Source organism: Lycorma delicatula, chromosome 3 (genome assembly GCF_047948215.1).
Source record: "Lycorma delicatula isolate Av1 chromosome 3, ASM4794821v1, whole genome shotgun sequence".
Lineage (NCBI taxonomy): Eukaryota > Metazoa > Arthropoda > Insecta > Hemiptera > Fulgoridae > Lycorma > Lycorma delicatula.
In genome coordinates, this window is record NC_134457.1 from 151,610,920 (window position 1) to 151,629,475 (window position 18,556).

At 29.9% G+C, this 18,556-nt stretch overlaps 1 protein-coding gene across 1 annotated transcript in view; it reads left to right on the forward strand.

Annotated features, from left to right (window-relative positions):
- The first annotated feature begins 552 nt into the window (after nucleotides 1-552).
- The window catches only part of LOC142321000 (acid sphingomyelinase-like phosphodiesterase 3b), a 1,240,094-nt gene continuing 1,222,090 nt past the window's right edge, over nucleotides 553-18,556 (forward strand). Inside the window, exon 1 of the mRNA XM_075358994.1 lies at nucleotides 553-622. The gene's annotated coding sequence lies outside the window, so the exon portion shown is untranslated. The remainder of the gene's footprint in view (nucleotides 623-18,556) is intronic.

Sequence of the window (18,556 nt, forward strand, 5' to 3'; positions counted from 1 at the left end):
TTAAATAGTGTTTTTAACACCCTTGAATACCCCGATTTTATCTGAAATAATATTAACATTCTATAGGAAAGAACTGGCAATAGATTTAGAAGAATTTAGAATATATATATATATATATTTTGCATTACATCCCTTTCCTTTAGTAAATTGGATCACATTCTAAATCACATGATAAAGAATCCTCGGCGATAGTCCTCAAACATTGCACACTAGTATAATAAAAAAATTTATTTCACATATAGTTAGCGACTATGAATGACAGACACTCAACACCAATAGAACATTAGAAAGCAAAATAAGATATCATAATAAGCACAAGAAAAAAAGCCTAAATACCTAAACTCCTTTTTGGGCAGTTGTGTAAAAAAGGTTAAATATTATAAAAAGTAAATTAAAAAAACAAATTAATAAATTATTAAAATTTTAAGCTTAGTTTAACTAATTACTAACAGATGTTTTTTTTTAAATTGTAGGAAAATCATTATGTTTTTGAAATAAATATAATTTTCTCTTCTTATCTTAGCGATGTATATTTATGCTCTTTCTTGTTTAAGGAAAAATGGTGAGAAGAATGAAAACCCAGCTTCATCGAAAAGAAAGGAAGTCGCAACAATAATATAAGGTAAAGCTATTATTATATCATTTTAACATAAAACATATTATAACGAAGTTGAATTTTTTAATAATTTAATTTATTATGTAATCTGGAAGCTTGTGCTAGATATTAAATTTAATATAATATTTGAGAAAAATAAGTTTACGTAATAATATTTTGTTTGAATGTAAAAATTCATAATCATTATCATCATCTTTTTTTCTTGTTAAGGCAGATCCCTTACGTCGTCGCTTACTCCATCAATTTCTGTACCCCAAATCTTCTCCTTCGTCCGCTTGTAGTTTCCAATCTTCATCTAATCTATTAACTTCATCCTTCTTCTTCATCGTTTCCTTTCTCGTTCTACTGACCCTTCCGATGCAGTTGTAAAGAATCCGCTACCTCTGATCGTATTTCCTCTTTTGTGTACATCCTGCATACGTGCTCTTTCTCTTTAATCCTGTTAATTGTTTCCTCGTTCCTCCCTTTATCCGTCCATATTAGTTTTTCTATCTTTCCGAAAAGACATTTCATACATAGCATTTAGCTAACTTCTTCGTTAACTTTAAGCCCAGACTCTTACTACATACTAATTTCCCCTACTTACTGAAGGCTTCCTTTGTTTTAATTTCATGAAAATCTATTTGAGTGTAGGCTAACACAAAACAAAATAATACAAAGTCTAAAGATTGTTAGTATTTATTGTTAGTGATGCAGTGTTTATGTTATTATACTAATACTATTAAAAGATATTTTAATTAAATAATTAAAAGATAAATAAGTCCTTCTATAAAGCTACAGTAAAAAAACGGGTTTTATTGAATTTAATATGAACAAATCTAATGTTGATTATATTACCGTGATAAGATTTTTTCTGAATACTTCAGACACAGATTAATTAGAATCGTCGGTTAATGTATAAGTATAATTGTGTACATTATTTATATTTATAATACCGTTTAATAACATTATTCGTAATTAAATATATTTCATTTTAAACGGCTAACAATTGCTCTACATGGATTTGTAACATTTTTAAATACCTTATTTTAAACTCATATTGCAATTTCAAAAAAAACATATCTAACTAAATGTACCGGGCAATAATTTCTATCATCGGGTCTTAGTAATCCATTATATTAAAGTACAGTGTTGATGAAGATAAACACTAATTTATTTAAAATATAAAACTGCACGCGTTGAGAGTGAAGGTATTGTCACACAATACCTGTTGAGAATCTTTCAGGAGTTAATCCGATCAACTTAATGCAGGAGACTCATTACCATCAGTGAAACTGTAAGAAGATACTTTGACAGATTTAAGGAACATTTATAAAAAATATTGCCGTGATTACGATATTAAATTATTTACTGTAGCTAAAAAAAAGCCGAGAGAATTGGTTATAAATGTCGGGAACTCTTGTTATCGAGGGCTTCGTCCACTACCCAATACTACTTAGGAAATCAATTTTTTTTTTTTAGATAATAAAAACAAGTAACAATCTATTCCTTCTGAACAATGAACAGATGTATTAAATATCTATAATTGACATGAAGGTTAGAAAACCCAACAGCAATTAACGTTTCTATATTCCGTTTTATTTCGACTAGCGATCTATAAGAGCTGCCTTTAAATGATAATGAAATGAACTTTTTTGTAGCGTTTGAAAAAATGCTATGCCTGTCTGAGACTCCCACTTAATTAATAATTAATTTGCGATATATTTTTAACCGTTTAAAATTTAAAAAAAATTGAGATTTAAATAAAAAATATTTTTTATCTCTCAATATTTGCATGCGAGTCCGTTAAATAATTAATTATTAAACAATATCACGATGTATATCTATTTACAAAAGTAAATTTTCTTAATAATTTAAATTAAGAGAATTATACAAAATATGAAAGGGATAAACGCTACCACTTTGCTACGAAGAACAACAGGAGGAAAATTAAGTGGAACATTATATACTCGTATATAATTTTGCAAAAGAATTATCTAAAGTATAAAAAAAAATAAATAATAATAGTTATAAAGGTTACACAAATTATACAAAATATGCGAGAAAGAATTATATAAAAAAAATTAATTCTACTGTTGGAATGAAAATTCGAGATACGGAACCCATGTTAGCGTATCCCTCCCTGTATGGCAGTAGTAACTAAAATTAAATGATATTAATCACCTATAATCAGAAACCATCGTACAAAATTTCATAGAAATTGCGCTTTTCATCCCCCTATACTTAAACGAAATTGCCCGAACACATAACCAAATTGTTATAATAATAAAATAGAATCATCTAATCTGTAAAAGCTGTTTCTTTGCGCCTAAAACGATAAACAGTCTTTTTTTCCCAAATAGATTTTGAATAAACCCAAATACTATCAAAAAGTATATTTTCTACCGAAAAGTGGGATTAAATTATATGACAAAATTTACCTACCTATTTTTGAGTAAAATTTTGAGATAAACGATCAATAATATTTATATCACCGATCTTTTGACCGATTGTGACTAAAATTAAATGTCATCGTTGTTTCGTATAATATTAATTGTCGTAAAAAACTGTTCCCAAATTGGTTTATCTAATCTGGAGTCAAGAAAAAAACCAGAACAGCATATTTTCATATACTTAATACGTACTTCCGATATTTTTCAACGGCAAAATTGTGTTATTTGATTAGAGAGAAATGAATGTTGTCGTCTGACAAGATTTGGTAAAACCTCGTCGTGCAAAATTTAACCAGATAAACATATTTCCTTTGTCTAGCTACTGTACAACTATAGCTATAGCATAACTACATAGCTGGGAAATTAAAAATAATATATCTAATTTCACAAGATTATCTGATATATGCAGTGTCAATGAACATTTGCAAATGAGATCTATCTGTACATGAAAGCGATCGAGGCAATTAAAAATATATGAAGCCTTTAATATTCAGAAAGAGCAGAATAATAAACAACTTGTGTATATTTTCAGTCAGGATGTAGTCATAGAGAGGATTTGGACCAATACACGTGTTAGTTAAAGGGCAACAGCTGAACATTGCTTTTAAAATTTGTTTAGTGTTTGTGTATAAATAACAAATCAGTTCGGTTTAGAGGGTTATATTGCAGCCGTAGCAAGCTTTATTTTAAATTATTTAAGGAAGGTAATTTGCGATATATTTTTAAACGTTTTAAATGTAAAAAAAAATTGAAATTTAAACAAAAAAATACTTTGTATTTTTATATTTATAACTTTATATTCTCTCAATACTTGCGTGCAAGTTCGTAAAATAATTAATTATTTATTAAAAAATATCACGATTTATATCTATTTACAAAAGTAAATTTTCTTAATTTAATTTAACGAGTTAATAACGATCTTTAAGAAAAATATTTTTAATATTATATAGCATTCTAAAAGTTCAATTCTTTATTGTTCATGTTTTTTTTTTCATTCTTCATAGAATTTCTGAAAATATTATTCAAGAAGACTATTATTAATTATACTTATTTTCTGCTGTTCAATGTAGTCAGCGTATTTGAATGATTTCCCAGCTATTTATTTCAGAACATGTTTTATAAAATTTTGTATATAATTTTCACGATGATAATTTATTACCGATATAATTATTATTATTATTACTGTAGAGTATCCTTAGAAGAGACCTCTAAAATTTACACTTTCGTAAATTTACGATTCTTTAATGAACCAGTTTATTCTAGCCTTAACTCCACAAACTTAATTTTATTAATATCTGTTGAAGTTAAAAAATACCCGTTATATTATAATCAGTTTGATAAAAAATACTTACGCTACTAGAACCGTTTTAGTTTTAATTACTTAAACCACTGGTTGAAATTGTTGTCACGGTAATTAAGGACATTTGATCCTAGTTGTTTGGCTGTAAAAATCGATGCTTCTATTTTAAAAGAAGAAAGGAATGTTACTTGTGTTTAAAACATAATTACTTATAATTACTAAATTTATTAATAAAAATCATTAATTTAATGTATTGATTTATGCATTTTATTTTATTATTTAGGCCCAGAAATTGATAATTAATATACCACTGTAAATGTGACTACAGTTACACAAGATTATTTCTTTGTTAAAAAATCAGTTATTAATGAAAAAATTAGTAAAAATCTTTAAGTGATGGATGTTAGTGGTAACGTCAAAAATATCATAAAATAAATTATTTTAACAAACTCCTTAAGGCTATATAACTTTCCCGGTTTTACCCTTGATAGATTATTATTTCAAATTCGTCATTGCGTTTTTAAATAATGATATAATTGTTTAATATTTAGCGTACAGTATTGAAATAGATGAAAAAAGTTTACTTAAAAAGGGTCGGATTTGATTTCCTGATCAAATAACGATTTTACCTAAAAATTTTAGTATAACGGAGAAAAAATTCAAAATTGTTAGTAAAATATTTTAGGCCCCATGAAAGTGATGTTCATCAAAATTATACTGTATCAATTACAAAAAAAAGGAAAAAAACGTTTAATAGAATGTTTGGTTCGCATTAAAAGTCGTTACAATAGACGGGTGTACTGGTGGACGGAACGAGTAGCTCACTCCTGGCTTACCCAGAACGGAATTGCAGCATACCAACAGGAGGGGTATGGTTGAAGAGGTGGCACTGGCAAGACGGGCGTTGCGAAAGAGCAGAAAGAAATATAAATATGAAATACTTGAAACCAAACGGAAGAAATGGGGCGAAATGTGTGAGCGCCTGAATAATGACATATGGGAAGACGCCTTCATACTGAAGAGACCACAGAACCGGTGGGGGTCCCCTTCCGGGGGGGACCTTGACTAGTTGCGAGGCATGCAGAAGACCTAGTTCCGGCTACCCAGGTGGTACTACTGGGAACGTCGCAGCCGGGCCCAGTATGGCCACTCGGGTGGTTAGAGGAAGTGGCACTCCTCATGGCCGAGTTACGCTGGAAAAGCGGATCCGGCCTTGGGAGGGCGAGTTGAGTGGAGGGAAAAAAAGGAAAAAAATTTGTTGTTTTCCAGGGGATCGGATTGACAAGATTGGCCTTTTGACTGTGATGATCTTATGACAAGTGCTAAATGCCCACAGTAGTCGATACCCACTGTAGGGGAAAAAATTGTAAAACAATTGATCTTTTTCATACTCATTTCTAACAAGCTCACTGATATAAATCTAATACATTTTTCATATCATTTTTTTCCGTAACTGCACAATAATATCTATCAAATATTATAAATACGTTAGTGTACATGCTTGATTACGCCTGTAACTGTAACTTAATTAACTTTCGTACAGTATCTCAATCAAGTTGGTTATAATTATTTCCGGTATTTTTTTTTTACCTATTTTTTATAAATCATTGCCTTTTAATCGTACGGCTGATAATTTAATCAATATATTTTGATGGATCTTTAAATGAATAAATTTCTCTCATCCCTATAAATTATCATATTACAATAATTAAACATGACACCTCCTGTAATGGATAGTAATTATACGAGTATATATACATATTCTGAATATGAGCCAAATCGGACCATAAATACAATGTTTCCAAATATCTCGACCCCAGCGCCACCTAGCGCTGGGGTCAAGATATTAAACTAATCAGAACATTCGCGGGCATATGCACAACAACTCACCAAAAATCTTGTCTAGTCTACTTTATGATGAAAAATAATTGAAGTTCTCCCGGGTTGTCATAACTTATTCTACTCGTGAAAATAATGAAAAAGTATATATAAACATATGTCCTAAAATGCTTGTTTGCGAGTTACAGCTAGTGAAAGATTTCGCTCAGATTTCAGCTACCCTGGTGAAAAGATCGCACTGAAATCTTTGGACGTTAATTAAAGAGTAAAATTTGTGATGTTTATGATTTTTGACCTGAAAAATTGAATAAAATAGGTCCCACAACCGTACTTGCATTATTTTGTGAGAAATTTGGGATTAAAACCAATAAATTGGTGTAAAATTCTGTTGTTTTTTATGTTTGACGTACAGTAATTTTGTTAAATGGTTTATAAACACATAAAGTCTTTAAAAAAAATTTATAGAGTATTTAATTTTAAACAAAGTGGTTTAAGATAAGATAAAATAAGTAGTTAAAATAAAGAATGATAGGAAAAATTCTAGTTTTATTTAGAAACAGTACATTACTACATTTGTCAGAAGAGTACGTACATACTTAATGCCAAAAAACTATATTTTCTTTTGTGTTGTGCAAAATTTATAAAAAAAATGTTACTGTTAAAAATTAAAAAAACTGGAAATTACACAATTGTAAAATAAAAATAAATTAAAAAAAATTACGTAGAAAATAATTCTTTATTAATTACAGAAATGCAAAACACATCATCAAAAATGAATTTGGTTTTTCTAACTTATCTTACACCATTTTGATCAGAATTAAATTTTCTTCCGGTTTAGTTTAAAAGTTTTACGTGTTTATTAACCATTTAACAATGTTATTGTTCGTCAAACATAAAAAACAGTGTTTTTTACCCCAATTTATTGGTCTTCACCACAGGTTTCTCAAAACGTACTGGAGATACGGTCCTGGGACATATTTTATTAAATCTTTTAGGTCAAAAACCGTAAAAAACGTTAATTTTGCTACTTAATTAATGTCCTAAGATTTTCGCCGGGATAGCGGAAAATCCGACCGAAATCTTTCTCTAGCCGTAAATCGTCAACGAAGCATTTTACAACATATCCCCTAAATATAGGGGATTAGCTTAACATTCCGTCATGAACTTGATGTAATTTCAGATTCCTTGAGTGCCTTTCCGGCGATTAGTGACATGTACTCCAGACATCCTACTGTCTGTGATATACAATCTGTTATCTCTGAAATGACTCGGCGTAACACAACCGTGAGCTCTTACTGGATCCCTAGTCGTATTGGAATTTCAGGCAATGAACGTGCTGATCGTGCGGCTAAATAGGTTCATTTGCAGTGTCTTCACTAATCACGTTGTTTTCAACGATCTGATCTGTTTTCTGAAGAGGGTGGTTCATGACGTGTGGCAAAGTGAATGAAATGCTACCATCAACAATAAACTTCGTTAAGAACACTGTGTCACTGTCGGGCTCTTCATGTAGGAATAACCGTCGTGAGGAGGTTATTATTTGCCGTTTGCGAGTAGGACGCATTGAGCTATCAATGCGTCCATGAGTAGGACTCATGGATATCTGATCAGTTTAATGACCCTGCTTATGTTCGCTGTGACTGCCAACTAACGGTACCCCACATCCTTGTGGACTGTTTCTATTTTGCAGCATCGCATCGGAAGTTTAAACTAGGGCCTAAAATACGAAATATCGTAGGCAATAGTGTATCGATGTTGTGTAATGTTTTACGATTTCTTACAGCTCTTGCATCGGGATTTAAATATTTGATTAAAACTATCATGTTTTGCATTTTGACATTCGACAATTTTATTGTTTTACGTCAGATTTTTATTATTGTTTTTATTTTGGTTTTATTTCGAACCTATTATTCCGCATAGGCGTTTTACATCGTTTTAATTTTTATAATAAATTTTAATTGTTAATTTTGAATCACTTACTTTGGTCATTTTGTGTCCGGTTGCTGATAACGAAACCTCCTGCTGCGCCAAAAAAAAAAGTTTTGCAAAGTAAATTTTTTTTACAGAATAGTCCTGTCTCTTATTGTAAACAAAGAATATTATACTTCAAAATGTAAAATCAGTTTCTATAACCAAGTTCTCTTTTTAATTTTAACTTCTTTAATCTACAAACATGAAAATTTCACTGCCACAAGGCTGTACCTTCCATTAAATTCAGTTGCTCATAGTGCATTGCCTGTTCGTACAATTTATAACATTTTTAACGGTCGTATTTTAATTTAATTTTGCAAACTTATAAACTAACTCGCAAACAACCTGATATGTATAATCGACAGAATTCAGCTAAAGAAAAAAAAAAAAAAAAAAAAACACATCATAATAAGGCTTTTTTAATAACCAGGATAAGACCATCCATTAGATATTTTTTCAAATCTCAATTAGTAAATGTTAAATAATGAATTTTCGGTTAATACGCAGTTTAATCAATAAGAATATTAATAGTATTAATGATAATGATAGAAAATTACCGTTTGAACATTACAAAAAAATATTTGTTGTATCAGAAGATACAACCTGAACAAATAATTACAGGATACTTAACGATTTAGTATTATTTGATGGTTGAACGAGTGACTGCTTAAAAATTAATAAACAAAATCCGAAAAATTAGTCTTATATTGCGTAGTGTATATTTGAGTTACTTTTTAAGTATTGTTGTACAAGTACTTAAAACCGTAAAATATCTTTTTTTAATCGTTTGTTATACATAAAATTCTGAAAATACAGGAAAAGTTAAGTTAGGGAAATAGGGGGTTGTTGAAAGTTTCTAATGCCGGCAGAAATCGTACGGAGTTCCACCCTATTTGGCTCGAAGTGATGTTTCGGTGGTGTTCCTCACATCCACCCTTGACCCTTTTTGAACCCTTTCTAAACAGTTCACTTGGTGTATTGATTTTTAATAGCTTTTGGTTTTTATCATCTTATTTTTTTTCTATGTTTGATGCGTTTAATGCTTTCATTGGTATTTTCTTAATTTTGTTAATCTATATTTATTAACTAGCACGACATTATAAAACAAAGATATTTATATAAATAGGAAAGCACAAAGTTCAAATCAATCATATCACATTAATAGTAGTGCTCGTTTAATTTCTTTGTTCTAAAATAATGTTTTGAAGTTGTTCATATGTATGTTTTAAATTGTAAACAGATAGGAATAACTAGTTTTTTAATATTTCTTATAAATTCAATATATTAACTATGAAAAGTGTGAAAATGAAATGTATAAAAAACCTGAAATGAGGAAGTCGATCATCCATATGATAAGAGTATAAAGGAACTGAAGCAGAGATTGTAATTGATTAAGCGCGTCACGTAACGAGGTACTTAATAAGAGGGTGGTCTGTTTATTAAATGAATGTGTGTTGTGATAATGTACAAAAGAATTTTTAGTAGATGACTTAGTTCAGGTTTTAAACAAAATATTTGGTAATAATTACCCACCAAAAAAAAATAATTTTTCCCAGTTCGAAATATTTTTCTGTGTAAATAGCTGTATTTTAAAATATAAATTTCATATTGTTTATTTGGACGGTTTTTCAAACCTCAAAGTGAAGAATCTTTCAATTCCACGAAATAACCGATCAATACGATCACCGTTTTGGGCTCTTGTGTCAACGTTGTCATAATATATGTCGCCTTTAGTAGTTTCACTACTTTTTATTGATATTTACATCTCTTCAATATTATGTAGTGACTTTGTCATGCACTGCTCAATGAAAACGAAGAATTGATTGCAAAAAAATCAGATAATGGTTTATTCGATTCTTATTGTTATATACTTTTGTCTTTCAGCTCACAAATTTATTATACTATTAGAAAATAACGATCGATAAATCATTTTGTCAGTAAAGTAGAATTTCGTCAATAACAACAAGGAATCCGATTGAAATTGTGTTTCCCAAATAATAACGCAAGAACTATTGTACTAAAAATTTTATTTTTCAGCTAATTAAATTATTGAAAGATCTGAATATTTTTGCTTCGACCCTGCATTGTAATGTTTATTAACCATCTCTGCTAAAAAAAATATAAACAAAACGTACTCTTTTATCCTAGTCATGCTATATGTTGATAAAAATATTTGTATTTTGTTTTCTATATTTTTAGTGAGGAATATCAAAAATAGGCAAATACATTAAATAGGTAAATATATTTACAACAGGAAAATAAAATACAGTATAAGTAGTTTTTTCTTATTAGACTTTGTTCGCAACTGTTAAGTAAAATATAATCAGTTCTGATAAAATACAATTTAAAATGGATTTAAAAGGCTTTGAGGACAAATGCTCAGTGGCAGTACACGATTGGAATTAAACATTAATTAATTTAGATAAAAATACGCTTATGTTAACTAGATGTTCCTCGTGATATTTTTACTCCAACGTTGTTTCAATCTTCATACAGAGTTAGTTAATAGGTCAGGTGAGTCTAGGTTGATAAATAGTCGGTTGAATACGATTTAGTTATCCTTAAAACGTAAATGTATTGATTTGTGTTTTATAGGTGTACGCTTACAGAGCGTATCACGAAGTTCTCCTGGGAGTTACATCACCTACTCTGCTCGTGAAAATAATGGGGAAAAAATTATACATAAACATGTGTAAAATTCTTCGTTAGCGAGTTACGGCTAGTGAAATATCTAGCTCGGATTTCTGCTACCCTGGTGAAATGAGATCGTACTGAAATTTTTAGGACGTTAATTAAAGAGAAAAATTAGTGATTTTTCATGGTCTTTGATCTGAAAAATCGAATAATCAATTCAAAAAAATCGATCTGTAAACAAAACTTGTAGATAATGTAATTCTGAACAAAATGGTGTCAGATTAGTTGAATAAACCAAAGAGAAGGTAGAAAAATTCAAATTTTATTTAGAGACAGCACATTCTACACACGCACTACATTTGTCAGAAATGTATTTATCTAAAGTAAAAAAAAAACTAATCCTTTTTTGCTGATGTAAAAGGTTTGTAAAAACAAAATGCACTAATTAATATTTAAGAAATGTTGGAAGTTACAAAGCAATCGTAAAAAAAAATTACTTTGATTTTTTTTATTAATGATAGAAATACACTAAATTAGTTGAAAAATTATTATTTAAAATTTGGCAATAAAATAACAACAGCTAAATAATGCTCAGTATTGTATTAGTGTTTAAATAATTCTGTAAGGTACATTAAGTAATCGGTACTCGATTCACAGTACCTGTGAACTGTGTTGTCGATAGCGAAGTTTATCTGTGAATTTCAATTTGAACGTGATCGGTTTGCCAACAAAATATGCCGTACTTATTTGCGATAGAGGAATTCGCTGATATGATATACATTCTGAGTTTGTGTATTGGTAATGCTATAGCTGCTGCAGTAGAATCTGAGATACGTTTATAGAATCACAAGATTCTAGATCCCAAAACAATTATCGCAACTTTTCTTATCTTCAGGAAACAGGTTCACTACCTAGTATTCTTACCAGCTACGAATGAATTGTCCAACACGACGCAATTATTGATGAAGTTATTATCGATGCAGTGCAGCCGTCAGTATCTTTCTAAGCGGACCGTAGTTTCGTATTCAGTGGTCGGACACTTAAAAAAAAAAACAAGTTTTATCCATGTTATAAAAAGCCAGTTCAGCATCTCACCCAGGAGACGGTCTTCTCACACTTCGATTGGAGTTCTGCAATTGATGGAATATAAATTGACAATGCTAACGCATATTTTTTTAGCGACGAGGCAAATTTCACTTGAGATGGTGCCAACAACTTACGCAATGTGCATATATGGGCAAAATTAAATCCTCGTAAAACGGTGGAAGCCAATTTTTAACCGATTTAACGTCAATGTATGGTGCGTCATTCTTCACAATCAGCTATTTGAACCGTTCATAATATCTGACCGCTTAAATACTGAGGTCTACTTGCACTTTATTCAAAAAGAATTGCCGCAGATGCTTGAAAATATTCCTCTAGCGCTGACGCAAAATATACTTCCAGCACGATGCCACGCCTCTCCACTTCTTTTCTGCCATTTCCACTCACTTAAATCATCATTTCCCTGAGAAATGACTCGGCGGTAGAGATCCTTTAGATTTTGGCGTCTGGGGATGGATGAAAAATATTGTATATAAAATAAAAATACATTCTCCTGAAGAATTAATTGTCCGCATTATGGATGCAGCCGAACAACTGGACGGTCCTGAAAAACTAAAAAAAGGAACGAAAACAGTATGCGTACCACGAAATGTGTTGAAAATGGCGGGCTCAATTTTCTAAATTTATTATAAACTGGTACGTATAATGGACTTTGGTTTAGTGTACTGTTTATAAGTAAAATTCGAATTTTCATAACCTTTCTTTGTTTTATTATTTTACACCATTTTATTCCGAATTAAATTCTTTATAAGTTTTGTTTAAAACTTTTTTGCGTTCATGACCCATTTAACACTGTTACATTTAACATAAAAAAGAGGATTTTACCCTGATTTATTAGTTTTCAACCCAGATATTTCAAAGACTACTGCAGATACTGTTCTGGGAACTATTTTATTCGATTTTTCTGAGTAAAAACCATAAGAAATCACTAATTATGCCTTTTAATTAGCGTATTAAATATTTCAGTACGACTTAATTTCACGGGAAAAGCTGAAATCCGAACGGTATATTCCACTAACCGTAACTGATAAACGAAACACTTTAGGACGTATGTTTACATGATTTTTTTTCCATTACTTTTACGTGTAGAATAGATTATAAAAGTCCCAGGAGAACTGCATGATACCCTGTGTACAATTTAAAATTAATGGTTGTCATATATCTTTGTGTATTGTAGCACTTATCACATAGGTTTCATTAGTTACTTGTTTCGATAGTTTCATAAGAAAAGTTTTATTTTAGACGTATCAAGTTTATTTTTAGATGTTTTATTTTCAGACGGTTTTGAGAAATAATAAATCCGGCTACAATATACTAAAATTGGTTTTAAAAAGTATTTAGAAACCTGGAATTTTATTTAAAGTGGAGATTTGAAAACCTCAGAATCCAGGTTTAGAATCCCTTGCGTCCTAGATCCCAAGTTTTGCGTGTTGTGTTAAAAGCTGATTTCACATCATTCGTTTATCTATTTAGATCCCAAAATATATTTGTTTGTTACTGCATTCATATTTTTCTGTTTTGCTATTTTTTATTGGTTATTTTGTTAACTATACTTCAATATTATGTTTTTTTTTTTTTTTAACCACTTGAGAGCAACCGGTAACCGCCTAGAAGACGTTACTTCGGTCGGTCCCAATTGATGTGGTTGAAGAGTAGCCCCCCCCTCCCCCATAGAGTGCAGCTTGATGCTGATCTCCCGACGGGGTCCCTCTTCGATCATTGAGACATCACGATATCCCTGCCGGTTGACATGATGACTCTCCCCAAGAGTCTTCCCTTCTACTCCCTTCCCTTCCCATCACTATCATCTAGTCTGGGTCCGGGTATGCACCCCATGCACACCCCCCTGAATCGCGCGCCCACCTCACAAACCTCAAGGGTCGTCAATGCGTCATCAGAACGTTGTTATCCAGCCACCTGCTGAACCCGAACGCCCTTAGTAAAAAGGCTACCTCCCTGGCCCTCGCCAGTTCCCCCGATTTTTTTTTTCAAATTCACATTAGTGGAGTTTGACATCCACGCAGTATAGTTTTATTAGCTCCAGTCAGTATACGAAATTATAAAATACATATGGACGAAGTCAGTACTTACAGGTGAATCTACATATTTACAAATTTCCTTCTCCGAATACCTGGCAAATTTTATGGTTGTCTTGCAGCCAGATATTCCACCTGTCAGTCTCCCCCCCATAGTTCTGCCTCTCTCGCTTTCGTAGTCAAGATGCCAGAGGCCAAATATTAATATGTTAATTTTGTAAATTAGTACACGAATTTCCATAAAAAACTTGTAACTTAAACACGCAACAGTTTTCAAGAAAAATAATCAATGAAAATTAAAAACTTATATAAATATTTGTATAAACTTTTTACTTCAATTTTTTTATTGTTTAACAAGTAAACAATTTTTCATTGGTTAAAAATTTTTTTTTATGAAATTCAGAAAACATAATTTTAAATTCGGTAATTATTGTTTTTAAACTACACATTACTTTGTATGCAACAGCAGTATTTGTCTTGGAGTAGGAAATGAAAATTTTTTCCTGATGACATGATTTGAGAAAATACTTATTAGAGATACGATTTATCTAGAAATTTGGATAAATTTACTCGCTTTCTGTTATCGTGTAATATGTTTTTAGAAATTATCTTTTGACGCATATGCAGCTTGATATACTAGTAAGTAGTTGATTATTAAAGAAACATTAACTTTAAATACAGTAATCGGTGTAAATAGAAAGCTAATCGCGTTTTATATATTATTTTTTTAAATTTAATAATAAGTTTCGTCTAATGTCAGCCTACTTAGCCAACTAAGTCAGCCAACTAAAGTATTTAATAAGTAAATAGTTTCTAAATACGTACCGGTAATAGGGATTTAGTGATAATTACAACAGAGTAATATAACAATTTTCTTATTATCATTAGAAATAGATAAAATATCTTTTCATCGTTTGTTTTACTGATCGTGGAAGAAATCGAATGAAAGCCGTTATGCATTAATAAGATAAAGAGTATGTTTATTATCACCATAAAAACTGAATTGTAATAGTTAGCTAAAATTTAATGATTAAAATTATGCAAATTCAAAAACGAAAGCTTTAGAAATTTTGACTTACTTCAATTATTCCAAATGCTTAGATAGTCTCACATTTTAAACTAAAGTAGGTCGAATGATTTTAACCTTATTTTAATAAAATCATGTCAGGTTTTTCGTAGACTAATTATTTATTTGAAATTAAGTAATTATATCTGCGGTATATACACTACAAAAATACTGTAATTATGGAAATACATTCATTATGACATACCGAAAAAGTAAAATTTTCATACTTTTGACATTTACAACACCAATTTATTCATACTGTATAAGTAAGTCTAATTAATACTGAAGTAGTTTTTAATTACTTTATTTACTTTATAATTCTGTGTAAGTGACAGATACTTTTAAAAGTACAAATGTTTTAATTATCAGATTTTTAAAAATTTTATTTTTATTTGTAGCCTGCCGAAAAGAAAGGAAAAAATGAACCAGTAATTATTTTTCTTGTTTTTCTTACGCTTTTCTTAAATCACCTTCCAATTCTCATGTCTTTCACTGTTTGAATGAGTGTTGCTTACGGACCTTCTGTACAGGAAACTTCTACGAATTTTCTGTTACGCGCTGCTGAAAAATATTATAATTATTAGGAAATTTTGACCTCGATCTTGTTTCCATGACAACCTTTCATATATACAGTAGAAAAACTTGGAGGAATACAAAGGATATTGTGGAGGAATGGTTTTACATTGACCTGACGTCCAATTTGCTTCACATAATATCTTACGTGGTACTCGCTGACAAAGTAGTAGCATACACTTTTAATAATGTCACATTCAAGAAATTTTTATCTTCTTTTACTTTCCTCTTTACTTCTTATTTTTTTGCCTTTTATTCTTCTGTTTTATTTTCAATTTTTATATATTTTTCAATAACTTCGGTCAAAACAGTCATTAATCACATTTAAATGCCATTGGAATACAAAGAACAACATTCTACTGAAATTTCTTTTTGAGAGGAAGCTAACGCTTGAGCCATTCCAGGTTTTGAAAAAATATCAAGTTGTAAAGCGATTCGGTTTACCGTCACATCCACGACCTTTTCCTTTATCATATTCTGATGAAACGCATACAAATTAATTGAATAAGCTTAAAACGATACCATTAATGTTTTCAATTGATGAATATATTTTTGGGTTTGATGTTACTCCTCAGTGTTTGGAAAGCTCAGAATGGAAATGAATTGCTGGATAGGTTCTGCAGGCTTCTTGCTACCTACGACGTCCTGTCGTGGTACACTACGCACCCCCCACTATATTATTAGTAGTGCCAACACTGCTTCTGGCACCCTAGAAAAACTACTGCGCTTTTGCGTGTTTATGTTTTCTTAACATTGTAATTTTTTTTTCTAAACATTTAATTTTTTTTGTAATTTGGGAAAATACAGTTTTTTCTATATTTTTTGATTTCAAGTAGTTTGTTAAAATTGCCTTTATATTATTTAATCAAAATTAAGAGATGGTGAGTGTATTAGATATACTGTTTTTTTTTTCAATTTTTAATGAAATAAAACATTATGTTAAGGATTTAGATATACTGTTTTTGTATGTCCAAGAAAAAGTTTCCTCATCTTTTTTTGAGACGGAATCACAGATTTTATAGTTTCGAAGTTAGATTTCTCTGTACGGGTCAAAGTTTGGATTTATTTGATAAACAGTGAACACTTAACTGTATCTTCCAATGAGGTTTTAGGGGAAATAAAGCATAGTTAATCGTAAAAGTGGTGGACAGTTATCCACCTCATGTTTTTACCCTTGATACCACCTAAATGATTACTTTAACCATTGATTCCTTTTCAGTTTGTGCTTTATGCGTGTATTCCGAACATTGCTATGTCCGTCATGTATTTGGTAGGACCTGCAAATTAATTTCATCCTACCTGTGATTTGGTGGGAGGCTGACTAAAAACAGATTAGTGTACTTTATACGTACCCTGTCCTGCACAAAAAATTTAATTGCTGAAATTTTAATGGCTGAAATTCGTTGGGTCAAAGTAAGATTTCCTAATTACTTCCTCAACTACAAATACGCTCAACCCGCAGATATATGATCATTAACAAAAAATAAAGCTTTATTAATTTAAAAAATGGTCATAAATTAGAATTCGACCAAAACGGTTAATTTAATTATAATATTAATTAAAAATTAATTTTTTGAAAAATTGCAGATGTTACTTAAAATTGGATCAATAATGCGGAAAAGTAGCTTCCAGACTTGAACCGTTTCTTAATGTCATGTAGTATCCATGGTTTTTTTATAGGGTGCCACACGACGTTTTAACTTGGTTTTTCCTGCTTTACTTCACAGTCCGGTACTACAGACTTAAATCCAATTACAGCCATACAGTTGTTCTTTTTTATAATGAGAAATTTATTTTACAGCCAATTAATTAATTAGAGCCATACAGTTGTTCTTTTTTATAATGAAAAATTAATTTTATAACATACAAAATGCCAAGCCTGACCGGGATTCGATCTCAAAACCCTGCACATGAAGGTAGGAACTCTACTACTCCGCTACGGAGAATGGTACAAATGATTTTTAATATTTCTATTAGTCTTACGTATATATAAAATCTTTAGTTCTAAATAGGAGTCAGAATTTGCTCATAATACATGGAATTACCAGCAATATACACATATATATCTGAAATACGTAATTTAGAATAATTTCTGAAGATCTGTTCATAAATCTGAGCTAAATTAATAATAACATTGAGAATAATAATAAAATTACTGTAGTTGTGAAACAAGCTTTTAATAGATCATTAAATAAAATATTACAATTATAATATATTCAATCGAGCTATTTTCATACAAGTTGGTGATTATTGATGATGTATTTTCAGGGTAATAAAGACAAAAAATACAAAAAAAATTACAAAAATATATTTGATTACATATAAAAAATTATTTTTTAAAAAAAGCTTTAATTTAACTAATATTAATATTAACATTAATAACAAAATGAAACAGATTAGAAAAAACCTCTAAAAAGTAAAAAATAAGAATTAAATCAAATTGAGAATTTTAAACAAAAAAAAATATAATATATTAACAAATATAAAAATGCACTGAAAAGTAAAAAATAAATTATATAAATATCTTATAAATAATCAATAAATAAATGTAATAATTATTAAATTTTAAAATTAAAAGTAATGAAAATATTTAGTTAAATCAAAGCGTGGCGCAGTTTTTATAACAATTTTTTCGAATAAGTATTTATAGACATTTGCTGTATTTAAAAAAATATTTTTTGTTTAATGAGGTTGTTTAGTATTTGTATATACTTTATTAATCTGTAATAAAATAACTCAAGTTTTAATTCGTTGATGGTTCAAATTTGCACCGAGATGACCTTTAAGGGCTAATAAAATTAAAAATAAAAATTAAATTAGAAATCTTGCACAAAGTTATTACATTTTGACGGTAATCTGAAAAATTATTAATTATTATCATTATTATAATTGTAATCGTAATTATGAATACATTAATTAAAAATTCATAATTAATTAATATGAAACTTTTACCGGAAAGCGTGTGTTCAGTTTGGCTTAGATTAC